The sequence below is a fragment of the Moschus berezovskii genome, chromosome 10 (assembly GCF_049115385.1).
Source record: "Moschus berezovskii isolate FMDL1 chromosome 10, NW_MosBer_1.0, whole genome shotgun sequence".
Taxonomy (NCBI): Eukaryota; Metazoa; Chordata; class Mammalia; order Artiodactyla; family Moschidae; genus Moschus; species Moschus berezovskii.
In genome coordinates, this window is record NC_142469.1 from 17,377,093 (window position 1) to 17,393,150 (window position 16,058).

The window sequence follows — 16,058 nt, forward strand, 5'->3', positions numbered from 1 at the left end:
TGCAGTCAAAATACGCAATTATCAGCAGTTTCCTATGGCTCACCCTATACAGTCATCTGACTTAGGTCTCCATAGGTCTAATTAGAACAGGTTTTCCTGACATTTGCTGACTCTAAGGGAGAAGTGCTAGGAAAATGCACTATCTTGCCTTGGGGTGTGTGACCACCGGCAGTAATCTTGGGAACTGGAGATTAATGAGCAGCAGATGACCTTGTAGCGGGGAAGAAACTCACAAGCCAACAGTTGAGTCAGCCAGGTCAGGTGCTTGGTGAGGTCCACCTGGGAACGAATGAGAGGGGTCACCTTTGTCCAGAGGGGAGTGTGGCAATTACTGAAGGAATTCTTCACCTCTGCATGGGTAATGGCTAGGAAGGTTATCACGTTAAAACTAGGACAAATCAGACGTACTTTCTGAAATTAGGTAGGTTTTAAACTCTCTGAGGTGGATTCTGGCCTGTCAGAATTCTGCAGTGTTAGGAAGTTCACAGGTGGCTACACTTTGAATAGCAAGGTTATAAAGGACTTGAACCAGAAAGATTCCAACAAAAACTTGAAAGTTTTCAAACCACAAGAGGTCCTTTAAAAAAAAACCCCACAAACCTACCCCTTTTATTTTAGAAGTTTTAAGTTTAAAGAAAAGTTGTGGTGATAATCCAGAGTTTTGCATACCATTTGCCTTGTTTGACCTATAGCTAATATCTTAGGTTGGTATGATACATTGATAACAAGTAATTAGCCATTGATAGGTTGTTGTTAATGGAAGTTCATACTTTATATTCAGATTTATTTAGCTTTTACCTAATATACTTGTTCTGTCCTAGGATTCCATCCAGAATACCACATTATTATATTTAATCATTGTATCTCATGGGACTCCTCTAGACTGACAGGTTCTCAGACTTTCCTTGTTTTTGCTGACCTTGAAAGTTTTGTTGAGTACTGGTAGAATTTGTAGAAAGGCTCTCAATTTGGGTTTGTTGGATGCTTTTATTTTAATTAAACTGGAGTTATGGGTTTTGAAGAAAGACCACAGAGGTAAAGTGCCATCGTCATCACATAATTTCAAGAGAATGTGTTGTCAGCATAACTTATCATTAATGGTTATCACTGGTAGTGTTACACTTCATCACATGCTTTAGGTGGTGTTTGTCAGGTTTTCCTTGTGTCCTCTTTTTCCCTCCCATTCCATCCTTTCTCTTGGTATGTGCAGCCTGTACTTGAGGGGTAGGGACTTTGTGCTTCGTCTCTTTGAGGGACAGAATTCTTCTGTATCGGAAATGTGTCTTTTCCCCCCCATTTGTTTATTTTATCTATACATATATTTAAACTTTGAGACTCATATTTATTTATTAAATTTTTTATTTTACATCGGAGTATTGTTGATTGACAGTGTTGGGTTAGTTTCAGGTGTGCAGCAGAGTGACTCAGTTATACATGTACATGCATAATTCTTTTTCAAATTCTTTCCCCATTTAGGTTATTCTAGTGTACTGAGGAGAGTTCCCTGTGCTAGACAGTAGGACCTTGTTGATTTTTTTTTTTTTTTAATCTGTGCTGCACTGCTGGTGGAATCTTAGTTCCCCAACCAGGGATTGAACTTGGGCCAAGGCAGTGAAAGTGAGGAGTCCTAATCACTGGACCACCAGGTAACTCCCATGATTATCTGTTTTAAATATAACAGCATGTACATATCAATCCCCCACTCCCAGTCTATCCCTCCCCCACCCCCATATATTTATTTATTCAAACATTTGCTTATATTAATGTGGACTCATGGTTTTTTATCCTTTGGGTTATAATCCAACGTTTTGTTGTTCATTTGATTGCTCAGATCACTCCAGCTCTGGTAACTGAGTGCTCCTTTCAGTCAGCTCCTGTATCCCTTTTATACGTCCCTGTTGTGTATTTTTTGGGCACTACCTTAGTTTCTGATATTACAGGCTGTTGCAGCTCAAACTGAATAGTCTCCGCTCCTGCCATTTCTCCAAGATGGGTGCTGGGTGTACTTCTTGCTACTCTGTTGTCACTGATTCCAGGCCCAGAGGAGGTACTTTTTGTTTTTGTTTCCTTTTATAATCTTCCCAAGAGAATATTTTTTTTTTTTAAAGTATAAGGTGATCAATCCTGAGTGTTCATTGGAAGGACTGATGCTAAAGCTGAAATTCCAATACTTTGGCCACCTCATGCGACGAGTTGACTCACTGGAAGAGAGTCTGATACTAGGAGGGATTGGGGGTGGGAGGAGACGGGGACAACAGAGAATGAGATGGCTGGATGGTATCACTGACTCGATGGACATGAGTTTGAGTGAACTCCGGGAGTTGGTGATGGACAGGGAGGCCTGGCGTGCTGTGATTCATGGGGTCGCAAAGAGTCGGACACGTCTGAGTGACTGAACTGAACTGAACACCTTTTACTTCCTTGTATCTGGCATTCAATTCCTGCTCACTGCCATAAAAGATTGTTGTTGAGGTTATTTATTTATTTTTTGATTGGTAATTCCTTCCTTTACCAGTACTCTAAACCAGTGCTGTTCAATAGAAATACTATACAAGACATATATGTAATTTAACATTTTCTAGTATTGGGGCCTCCCTGGTGGCTCAGAGGTTAAAGTGTCTGCCTCCAATGCGGGAGACCCGGGTTCGATCCCTGGGTCGGGAAGATCCCCTGGAGAAGGAGATGGTAACCCACTCCAGTATTCTTGCCTGGAGAATCCCATGGACAGAGAAGCCTGGTACGCTACAGTCCACGGGGTCGCAAAGAGTCAGACACGACTGAGCGACTGAACAGAACAGAACAGTAGCTACATTAAAAACTTAAGAAACAAAAAGTAAAAAAAAAAGATGAAATTATTTTATAATAAACATTTAATCAAATCGATCAAAAATTTTGTAAATTCAATATCTAATCAATATAAAACACTTAATGAGGGACTTCCCTAGTAGTTCAGTGGTTAAGATTTTGCCTTCCAGTGCAGGGGCTGGGGGTTTCTTTAGCTTCCTGGTTAGGAAGCTAAGATCCCACATGACTCCCCACATGACTCTGGACCAAAACACCAAAACATAATACAGAAACAATATTGTAACAAGTTCAATAAAGACTTTAAAAATGATCCACATCAAAACCAAAAACCACTTAATGAGATATGTTATATCCTTTTTTTCGGTTCGAAATCTTCAAAATGTGGTGTGTATATCACACTTACAGCACATCTTTATTAAGACTGGTCACATTTCAAATGTTCGATAACCACATGTGGCTTGGGCTGCCATTTTGGACAGCACAGTTGTAGACCATGTGAGGGTTTACTTTTCCCCCAAATTCTGTCTTTGCATTGAAAAAGAATGTCTTCTGATCAGTGCCTAGTTCAAAAGACTAGCTGTTTTCTTCCTCTATAAAATGGAGATAATAATAGAAACAACTATTATTATTACAGTTAAACAACTCATTATTGTTAAACAACTCATTTTGTTATTATGAGAAATAAATAAGATAATGCATGCAAGTCATGGTATAGGATGGGTTGTTGTTTAGTCACTAAGTCATGTCCAACTCTTTTGCTACCTCGTGGGTTGTAGCCCACCAGGCTCCCTGTCCATGGGATTTCCCAGGCAAGAATAATGGAGTAGGTTGCCATTTCCTTCTCCAGAGCATCTTCTCTGCTCAGGGATTGAACCCGTGTCTCCTGTGGCTCCTGCACTGGCAGGAAGATTATTTACTGCCACCAGGGAAGCACTACATGATGGGTAATAAGTCTCAATATATGTTCCGTTCCGTCGCTCAGTCGTGTCCGACTCTTTGTGACCCCATGGACTGTAGCCTACCAGGATTCTCCGTCCATGGGATTCTCCAGGCAAGAATACTGGAGTGGGTTACCATTTCCTTCTCCAGGGGATCTTCCCGACCCAGGGATCGAACCCGGGTCTCCCTCATTGGAGTCAGACACTTTAACCTCTGAGCCACCAGGGAAGCCCCAATATAAAAAAAGATGTGGTACATATATACAAGGAATATTACCCAGCTATAAAAAAGAATGAAATAAAGCCATTTGCAGCAACATGGATAGATCTAGAGATAATCATGCTAAGTGAAGTAAGTTAGAGAAAGAGAAATGTTATATGATATCACTTATATGTGGAATCTAAAATATGACACCAAGGGACTTATTTATAAAACAGAAACAGACTACCAGACATAGGGAAAAAAAAAACCAAACTTATGGTTACCAAAGGGGAAAGGGAGTGGGAGAGGGAGAAACTGGGAGTTTGGGACTAGCAGATACAAGCTAATATACATAAAATAGGTAAGCAATAAGGTCTTACTGCATAGCACAGGTAACTATACTCAATATCCTGTAATAAGCCACAATGGAAAAGAACATAAAAAAGAATATATATATATGTGTGTGTGTATAGCTGGGTAGTATTCCTTTGTATATGTGTACCACATCTTTTTTTTTTTAACTTTTTGTTTTGTATTGGGGTACAGATGATTAACAATGTTGTGATAGTTTCAGGTAAAAGGCAAAGGGGCTCAGCCATACATATACAGGTATCCGTTCTCTTCCAAACTCCTCTCCCATCCAGGCTCCCACATACCACTGAGCAGAGTTCCATGTGCTATATACAGTAGATCTTTGTTGGTTATCCATTTTTAATATAGCAGTGTGTACATGTCCATCCCAGACTCTAACTATCTCTTCCTCCCATCCTCCCTCCCTGGCAACTATTAAGTTTGTTCTCTAAGTCTGATTATAAATAAGTTTATTTGTATTGTTTCTTTTTAGATTTTACATATATGGGATTCCTAGGTGGCTCAGTGGGTAAAGAATCCCCCGGCAATGCAGGAGACAAAGGAGATGCAGATTTGATCCCTGGGGTGGGAAGATCCCCTGGAGGAGGGCATGGCAACTCACTTCAGTATTCTTGCCTGCAGAGTCCCAAGGTCAGAAGAGCCTGGAAAGCTACAGTCCATGGGGTCACCAAGAATCAGACACGACTGAAGCAACTGAGCAGGCACACACATATACGGGATGTCATACAATATTTCTCCTTCCCTGACTTACTTCATTCAGAGTGACAGTCTCTAGGTCCACCGATATTGCTGCAAATGGCATTATTTCATTCTTTATCATGGCTGAGTAATATTCTAATGCCAATGGACATTTAGATTGCTTCCATGTCTTGACTATTGTTAATAGTGCTGCTATGAATATTGGGGTGTATGTATCCTTTCAAATTATGGTTTTCCCCAGATATATTCCCAGGAATGGGATTGCTGGGTCATATGGTAGCTCTATATTTAGTTTTTTAAGGAACCTCCATACTGCATCAATTTACATTCCCACTAACAGTGCAGAGGAACTCCAATTTAATTTTTATTATACCTCTTTCAAAATACAAATCACTTTCTGTCCAGAATTATATGGATAGTAGCTGACTGTGCAGCTGTTTTAGTTCCTTTCTGTGACTGTTGGTGTCCTAGGAACTGGTATCACGTCTCATTTATCTTTGTGAGCTGAGAAGTTCCTATCTCTGGTTCTTTCACTGTGCTTATCATATTTCACAGTGCTTTGCCATGTTGGCCTTGGTGAAACTACCAAGGTGAAATTTCGAGTAGATATGTGTATATAGGGTGTAAAAAACTCAATGGAGAGACAAGTATTAGAACCACTAAATTTAGAAATAGTAAAATTGGTAAAGGAATTTTTGGATGAACCATGTCACCGTATAAAATCATCCTTTATCCCAGATTTCCTCTCAAATAATTATAATCACAAATGATGATTATGAAGCTATAATGGTTATTGAGATACTTTATTCAGTGTCTTAATTAATTATTATTATTTTGCCAAACTTTACAATTAATCATCTGAGAGTTCATTTCTTTGGGTTAATTTCAGAATTCTTTGTCATTTTATGGTTTTGACTCTCTAGGATTTAGCAACTATTTTCTTTAAATTGTATCACATTATTATATATTCCACCATTTTGGAGATCTTTTCCTCATAGAATTCTGTAAAGTTCAGTTCCACTGATCATTTTTTTCTCAAATTATCTTTGTAACCTATATAGAGTGTTAGGCCAAATACTTGCTCAGACAATAGATTTTTGCAGAGGAGAGACACTAAAACTTTAGGTACTACCAATCAGCCTGACCTAATGTAATTACTCAAGGAGGAGTGTTAAAATATTTTAAAAAGATAGAATTTGTAGGAAAATTTCTATTGAGTATAAGGTTTCTCTCTAAAAATATTGATTTTCCTTATAATACTTCTTTTCTGGCATCACAATTCTTGATTTCAAACTTTATTACAAAGCTATAGTACTCAAAACAGTATGGTACAGGCATAAAAATGAAGGCATAGACCTATGGGACAGAATTGAGAGCCCAGAAATAAACCCCCACTTATATAAGGTCAATGAATATTTGACAAGGGTGTCAGTAATACCCAATGGGTCAAGGATAGCCATTTCAAAACTGGTGTTGTAAAAACTGGATAACTATATGCAGGAGAGTGAAATTGGACCCCTATCTTACATCATTTACAAAAATTAATTCAAAATGCATTGAAGACTTAAATGTGAGTCTGAAACTGTAAAACCCCTTAGAAGAGAACATAGGAAAAAAGCTCTTTCACATTGGTCTTGGCAATGGTATTTTGGATATGACACCCAAAGTTTAAGCAACAACATAAAAGATAAACAGGTGGAGCTACATTAAAATAAAAAGCTTCTGCACAGCAAAAGATACAGTCAGCAAAATAAAAAGAGTGGGAGAAAACATTTGCAAACAACCTATTTGATAAGGGGTTAATATTCATAATAAGTAAAAGAACTCATACAACTCAATAGCATAAAACCAAATAGTCTGGTTAAAAAATGGGTAAAGGATTTGAGTTGACTTTTCTCCACAGAAGTCATATATATGGTAAAGACATAGATAGACACATGAAAAGATGCTCAGCATCACTAATTACAGGGAAATGCAAATCAAAATCACTAGATATCACTTCATACCTGTTAGAAAGTCTGTTGTCAAAAAGACAAAAGATAACAGATGTTGGCAAAGCTGTTGATGTGAGTGTAAATTGCTGCAGCCACTATGGAAAACAGTGTGGAGATTCCTCAAAAAGTTAAAACTAAAGCTACCATATGATCCAGCAATTCCACTTCTGGATAGATATCTTAAGGAAGTCAGGGTCTTAAAGAAAAGTTTGCACTCCGATGTTCACTGCAGCATTATTCACAATAGCCAAGATGTGGAAACAACCTAAGTGTCCATCAAGAAGTGAATGGATAAAGAAAATACAATGGAATATTATTCAGATATATAGAGAAGGAAACTTTGCCTTTTATGGGAACATGGATGGACCTTGAGGACATGCTAGGTGAGATAAGTCAGACAGAGAAAGACAAATATTGTATGTTTTCACTTACATTTGAAATTTAAAAGCTGAACTCGGAAATAGAGAGTAGATTGGTGGTTGCCAAGGGTTGGCGGTGGGGTGAGGAAAATGGAGAGATGTCAGTCAAAGGGTACAAACTCCCAGTTACAAGATTAATAAGTTCAAGGGATCTAATGTATATCATGGTGACTATAACTAGCACTACTGTACTGTATACTTGAAAGTTAAGAGAATAAATCTTAAATGTTATCAGTACATACACACAGAGGCAATTACGTGAGGGGATGGAGATGTTAACTAACCTTGTGAAATCATTTTATAATATATACATGTGTTAAATCATCACACTGTACACCTTAAGCTTACATATATGTCAATATTTCAACAAAGCTGGAAAAAATATTTCTCCTTTTCCCTGTTAAAGTATCATCTGCATGTACCTTAATGCTCTCTCTGCATAATACAGGTCTGATACTGTTACTCCTTTAAAAAAGCCCTTTAATGATAAATTAAACCTGGGTCTTCACATCTTTTGATTGTGTACTTCCTCAATAAAAATTCTGAATATGGACCCAATTTGTGTGTTTTTCTTTGTAAATTACACATTAATATATATATACACTCAATGAACACTCAAAAAGGAGATGAGAAAATATAGAGATAGTTGTTTTGATTTTTCCCTGAATCAGTTTGCATATGCTCTGCAGTGAGTGCCCCCCACTTTGGAGACTATCGCTTGGAAGATAAAATCAAAATACTTTGGTGGAGAACACAAGACCGCTTCTGACTGGCCCCATTTTCCTTCCACCTTCTACCACTTCTGCGCCCGCCGGGTGCTGTACACACTGGACTGCACATCATGTTTTCTTTGTCTGCTTGTTTTCTGCATAGTGAGTTCTTATTTGCCTGTAGACTGAAATGTCACATTTCTTTCAAGGTCTCTTGGCCACCTCTCCCTTTCTCATGCGCTCGTGTTGTTGTTCATATATTTATATTAACACATTGTGCTATAGCTGAGGCTGTTTATAGTGTGTGTGTCATTCCTTAAAGATAGGAACCTTGACTTACTTATCTTCCATTCCAGCTCTAAGCAGACAGAGCAACTTAAGAAATATTTATGGAACCTCATATTATGTCAAGGGCCTGACCTGGTTGCTATGAAAGTGTATGGATGAATAAACATGATTTTTGCCTCTAGGGAGTTTATAAATAAAATGTACCTTGAAGAAAATATTTCTTAATTACTGTGCAAGGGAAGTACAAATATTTCTCTAACAATTATGAATTAGGACTTTTTAAAATGTATATTTTCTAGAGAACCAGGGGTATATGATTAATGTATTCCAGAGGATGAGTGATCGTATTTTTAGAAAGGAATTTCAGAAATGAACAGTCTGGACATGTTTACCCGTATCCTGTTTCCTTCATGCAGCTGTACTGACAGATGTTCTCAGACAATGTTCAAAATGTAAACAAAGTAAGGCAGGTAAATGTGAATAGTTTTCTGTCATGTTTACCTGACAGCATGCACTCAATTGTTTTTATAGCAGGGTTTAAATTTTCTTAGTGCTTTACAACCTAACAATTGGGTAATTATTGTAATATACCCACAGATACATGGTTATTATAACCATTTAAAAGAGGGGAACTAATGCATGACAACTGAATGAAGTAAATTGCCCAAGGTCAGTGAGAGGCACTATGGCAATTTAGATTTATTGCCTTTTCTAGAATTCAGAGCCCCTAGGATGGTGGTGCTTCTTCATAATTTTCTTGATTTTCAACACCTCCTTCATTATCTTTGCATCTTAAAACTTTTGAGTAGAATTTTGCTTACTCTTGGAAGTCATTTCAGTGATAGGTATATAATATGTAAACTTAGTTGTTGACTATAAATTATATGACATTTTCTTTGTCAGTTTCTTTTATTTGCTACATGGATGCTGAAAAAGCAGTCACTTGAATAAGAGACATAAATAATTTTGCCTCTGGGAAAATCCTGGAAAAGACTGATGTGTAACATTTAAATACACTGAAAAATTTAGAAGATATGTTGTGGTTTTATCTCTTTGACTTTAGGGAATTTAAAATAAGTCAAATTGTGCAATTGTGAATTATCAGTGAAGCAGATAGTGAATCAGCTGGGAAAATCACATAAGAACCACAAGAAACAGAATGACCTTCAGAAATAAGCTGAAAGTGCATCTAAAGCAACTTAAAATTGAATGACTCAGGCAGATTAGAAGATTAAGGCTCAAATTTGTTCTTTTGACTAGTGTGTGAAACCACAGTGCTGTTGAGTCAGATCTTCCTGATAATCCTTTTTGGTCAGAATTCTCTGCACATATACATTCGTATTTTCTGACTAATGAAGGATATAATGGATTAGAAACTAATTGTTACTTTATAACAGGAAAAAAATCTGAGAAAATGGGATCTGGATATTAAAAAGTGTTCAGTTCAGTTCAGTCACTCAGTTGTGTCCAACTCTTTGCGACCCCATGAACTGCAGCACACCAGGCCTCCCTGTTCATCACCAACTCCCGGAGGTCACCCAAACCCATGTCCATTGTGTCGGTGATGCCATCCAACCATCTCATCCTCTGTCGTCCCCTTCGCCTCCTGCCCTCAATCTTTCCCAGCATCAGGGTCTTTTCAAATGAGTCGGCTCTCCGCATAAGGTAGCCAAAGTATTGGAGTTTCAGCTTCAACATTAGTCTCTCCAGTGAACACCCAGGACTGATCTCCTTTAGGATGGACTGGTTGGGTCTCCTTGCAGTCCAAGGGATTCTCAGGAGTCTTCTCCAATACCACAGTTCAAAAGCATCAATTCTTTGGCACTCAGCTTCCTTTATAGTCCAACTCTCACATCCATACATGACTAGTGGAAAAACCATAGCCTTGACTAGATGGAGCTTTGTTGGCAAAGTAATGTCTCTGCTTTTTAATATGCTGTCTAGGTTGCTCATAACTTTGCTTCCAAGGAGTAAGCTTCTTTTAATTTCATGGCTGCAATCATCATCTGCAGTGATTTTGGAGTCCAGAAAAATAGAGTCAGCCACTGTTCCCACTGTTTCCTGATCTATTTGCTGTGAAGTGATGGGACCAGATGCCATGATCTTAGTTTTCTGTTTGTTGAGCTTTCAGCCAACTTTTTCACTCTCCTCTTTCACTTTCATCAAGAGGCTCTTTAGTTCTTCTTCACTTTCTACCATAAGAGTGGTGGCATCTGCATATTGAGGTTATTGATATTTCTCCTGGCAATCTTGATTCCAGCTTGTGCTTCTTCTAGCCCAGCATTTCTCATGATGTACTCTGCATATAAGTTAAATAAGCAGGGTGACAATATACAGCCTTGATGTACTCCTTTTCCTATTTGGAACCAGTCTGTTGTTCCATGTCCAGTTCTAACTGTTGCTTCCTGACCTGCATACAGCTTTATCAAGAGGCAGGTCAGGTGGTCTGGTATTCCCATCTCTTTCAGGATTTTCCACAGTTTATTGTGATCCACACAGTCAAAGGCTTTGGCATAGTCCATAAAGCAGAGATGGATGTTTTTCTGGAACTCTCTTGCTTTCTCCAGGATCCAGCGGATGTTGGCAATATGATTTCTGGTTCCTCTGCCTTTTCTAAAACCAATTTGAACATCTGGAAGTTCATGGTTCACATATTGCTGAAGCCTGGCTTGGAGAATTTTGAGCATGACTTTACTAGCATGTGAGATGAGTGCAATTATGCAGTAGTTTGAGCATTCTTTGGCATTGCCTTTCTTTGAGGTTGGAATGAAAACTGACCTTTTCCAGTTCCAAATTTGCTGACATATTGAGTGCAGCACTTTCACAGCATCATCTTTCAGGATTTGAAATAGCTCAACTGGAATTCCATTCCTCCACTAGCTTTGTTGGTAGTGATGCTTCCTAAGGCCCACTTGACTTCACATTCCAGAATTTCTGGCTCTAGGTATCCCTATAACCTACCAATGAACACAATAGCACCTTATTTTTCCTTATATAAACTTATTTTAAAATTTACATAAATTCAGTCATATTTAAGGTGACATGTGAGTTTGCTACTTTTTTAAAAAGGGCTATGATTAACCCTTTTGTAGAGGAATAACTGAATTTTCATTTTTTAGGTATTTTTTTAACCTCTCTTTCTTCTTTACTGTTGAATTACAGTTTGATGTTTTACAAGTCAAAAATTGATGAATATTTACTCTTAGGAAATTGAACACATTTTCCCTTTTTTTTTTGGTCATTGATTAGTCTGGTGTCTGACTAAATGATTTCCCTTTTTAGTTAATCTGTCTAATCTAGTTAATCTGTCTTTTCCTTCTAGTTGCTTTTAGTATCTTTTTTTTTGACTCTGTGCTCTTTTGGTTCACTGTTATGCATCTACGTGTGGATTCATTATTTATCTTGCTTCCAATTTGTTAAGCTTTCTGAATTTGTACATTGAGACATTTTTTACCATATGTAAAGTAGACAGCTAGAGGGAAGTTGCTGTTTAACACAGGGAGCTCAGCTCAGAGCTCTGTGACGAACTAGAGGGGTGATGTGGGGTAGTATATGTATACTTATGGCTGATATGTTGTTCTGTGGCAGAAGTCAACACAACATTGTAAAGCAATTATCCTCCAATTAAAAATCAATTAAAAAAATCAGCAATTCCCAGTATTCATGAAAGACGTAGCCTTACAAATTTAGCTCTTCTTTTTAATAGGATACATTCATACTTATTTTCTGTACCAGTAATTTAAGTTTAAAAAAAAAAGGAGTTATGTTGAGATTATCTTTCTAATTGAGTATCTCAGGAATAAAAATCACAGTCTTACAAATCAAAAGCTATAATGCTAGTAAATCAGAATCTTAAATTTAATCCTTTCTATTAAAAAAAAATTCATCAGAACTGGTTACATCAATTGATGAAATGATTCCAGTCTCTATCACTAGACCTCTTTTTGCTTAAACAAAAAAGCACCAAAGAACAAAAATTCAAACAATAACAACAGCTAAGGCAAAACTGAAACTCAGAGTTTTCATGATTGATTAACCCCTTCAACTCAAAACCACAAGACATAGAGTTAATAATGCTATGTGGTAGCGTCACTACATATAAAGGAAAGCAGTCAAACCAGGTCACGGTTTTAACGTACAAGATGTGTCTATAAAATAACAAAATTGTGTAAAGGACTGAAGAATTGGTTCTTCATAGTGTTTTACAAAGAAAAGTCCCTAAAGTATTTTGAGAGGACTGGAGAAAAGGTATTTAATCTGTTAAAATTTGAGTTATCTTTTTCATTAATTTGTGTTTATTCGGGGAAAAAAAAAATCTCAGTAGTCTACTGCTGGATTGTCATACTTCTGTCTCTCACGCAGCCAAGCTGACAGCTTAGCCTCCGTGATGTCAACAGAGGTGGACCCCACACATCGTTTTCTTGGAGAAGAGCATGAGTGAGCTGGTAAGGAAGACTCTGTCTTTTATTGGGATTACAAGGTGGGGCCGTGGGGAGGACTTTGATCTGAGGCAGGCACTTCTTTACTGCTGAGCTGCCAGAGAAGCCCCTACTTAGGCGTAGGAATGAGTTAATTAAATGTTTTGATGCAGATTTAAAGAAATGAATTCTATCCTACCTTTGTGAAGCTTGGGAGGGACTTTCAATGATAGCGTCAGTTGTGTCTAAGAGTCATTGTTGGCTTTTTTCTGATTGTTTAGGCAAGGAAATGTATGCATTGAATGCTATGATGCAGGTTAAGGAAATTACTTTACTTTTGGATTAGGCTCCCAATACATTAAACTTGAAAAGGAATCCCAGTTACTACCTAAGACACAGACATCCCCCCACAGTCTCCCTCCTACTGCTGTGCAGAAGGTGGTCCTAAGTGAAAACCCAGCCTATGTTCTAATCTGCTTTGTCATGCTGGGAAAGGTTGAAGGCAGAAGAAGATGGAGGCAGAGGAAGAGATGGTTAGATAGTATCACTGACTCAGAACTCTAGGAGACAGTGAAGGACATGGGAGCCTGGCGTGCTTCAGTCTGTGGGGTCGCAAGGAGTTGGTCATGACTTAGCGACTGAATGACCACGTGTCCCTGTCCCCCATTACTCCATAACCATCACCAGACTATTTAAAACCAATTATCAGACATCGTTTCCTACATTTCAGGTAAAAGATTAAAAATGATGATGCCATTATTACACTAAAATCATAATGCATGCATGCTAAGTCGCTACAGTCATGTTTGACTCTTTTGCAACCTTATAGACTGTAGCCCGCCAGGCTCCTCTGTCCTTGGGATTCTCCAGGCAAGAATACTAGAGTGGGTTGCCATGCCCTCCTCCAGGGGATCTTTCTGAATCAGGGATTGAACCTGCATCTCTTATGTCTCCTGCATTGGCAGGCCAGTTCTTTACCACTAGCGCCACCTGGGAAGCCCCAAAGCATAATATTCAAATAATAATATCATCTAATACTTATGTATATTAAAATTCTCCCAGTTGTCTCAAAGATGTCTTTTTACTGAATAGGTTCAATTAAAATTGATTTTATCCATAGATCAGTGGAATAGAATAGGGAGCCTATAAATAAACCCACACACCTATGGTCAATTAATCTATGATAAAGGAGGCAAGAATATACAATGGAAAAAAGACAGCTTCTTTAATTAATGGTGCTGGGAAAGCTGGACAGCTATGTGGAAATCAATGAAATTAGAACACAACCTCATACCATATACAAAAATGAACACAAACTTATTTAAAGACCTAAATGTAAGACATGACACCATTAAATTCCTAGAAGAGAACGTGGGCAGAATACTCTTTGACATAAATTGTAGCAATATTTTTTTGAATGAATTTCCCAAGGCAAAAAAAAAGGAAGGACAAACAAATGGGACCTAATCAAAATTAAAAGGCTTTTTGTAGCAAAGGAAACCATCAGCAAAATGAAATAACCTATGGAATGGGGGAAAGTATTTGCAGACGTTACAATAGACAATGGGTTAAGATCCAGAATATAAAAGAACTCATATAACTCAGTATCAAAAAACAACTCGATCAGAACAATAGGCAGAAGATCTAAATAGACATTTTCCCCAAAGAAGACATAGAGATGGCTAATAGACATTAAAATATGCTCATTATTATTAGTTATTAGAGAAATTCAAATCAAAACCACAGTGAGGTATTAGTCACCTCACACTAATTAGTATGGCTATCATCAAAAAATCTACAAATACTGTAAGACTTCACTGGTGGTCCAGTGGTTAGGACTCTGTGATTTCAGAGCCTGGGGCCCAAGTTCAATCCCTGGTTGGGAACTAAGATCCGGTAAGCCACACTAAATTTTTTTTTTAAAATTGGGGGAAAAAAAAAGAAACAGTGTCATGTTTCAGAAACATGGATGGACCTAGAGATGATCATACTGAGTGAAGTAAGTCAGAGTAAGACAGTTATCATATGATATTGCTTATATGTGAAATGATACGAATGAACCTATTTGCAATCAGAAAGAGAGTCACAGATGTAGGAAACGAACTTATAGTTACCAAGGGGGGATTGTGGGGGCAGGGACAAATTGGGAGACTGGGGCTAACATACACACACTATTATATATAAACTAGTTAACTAATAAAACCTGCTGTGTAGCACAAGGAACCCTACTCAACACTCTGTAATGACCTACGTGGGAATGGAATCTAAACAAAGAGGCCGTATGTATAGGTGATTACTCACTTTGCTATACAGCAGAAATTAGCACAACATTTTAAATCAACTATGCACCAATAAAAATTAAGTTTAATTAAGTCTATAAATAAAATGGAGCTTCCCTGGTGGTCCAGGGGTTAGGTCTCCAAGTTTTCACTACTGAAGGCCCGAGTTCAATCCCTGGTTGGGGAATGAAGATCCTGCAAGCCATGTAGTACAGCCAACAAAAGAAAGTCTACAAATAATAAATGCTGGAGGGGGTGTGGAGAAAAGGGAATACTTGTACACTGTTGGTGGGAATGTAATTTGTGCAGACAGTATGGAAAACAGTATGCAATTTTCTTAATTGCTAAAAATAGAGCTACCCTTTGATCCAGCATCTCCACTCCTGGTATATATCTGGAAAACAAAAAGTCTATTTAGAAAAGATACATGCACCCCAGAGTTCAGAGCAGCACTATTTGCAGCAGCCAAGACATGGAAGCAAACCGAGTGCCCATCAACATTTAATATATGTAAAATGGAATATTATTCAGCCAGAAAAAGGAATGAAAGATTGCCATTTGTGGTAACATGGATGAACCCAGATAACATTATGCTTAGTGATATAAGTCGGAGAAAGACAAATACTGTATGACATCAGTTATATGTGGAATATAAAAATGATACAAAATATTATTTAACAATAATACTAAAAATAATACAAATGAGCCTATAGACAAAAGAGAAACAGACTCACGGACATAAAGAACAAACTTACGGCTATCAAATAGGATTGGGATGGAGAGATGGGGAGGCACAAAGTAGGAGGATGAGATTAATAGATACAAGCTGCTATACATAAAATAGATAAGCATCAAAGATTTACTGTTGTAGCACAAGGAATTATACCCAATATTTTATAATAACCTACAATGAAATAAATTTACAAAAAATTGA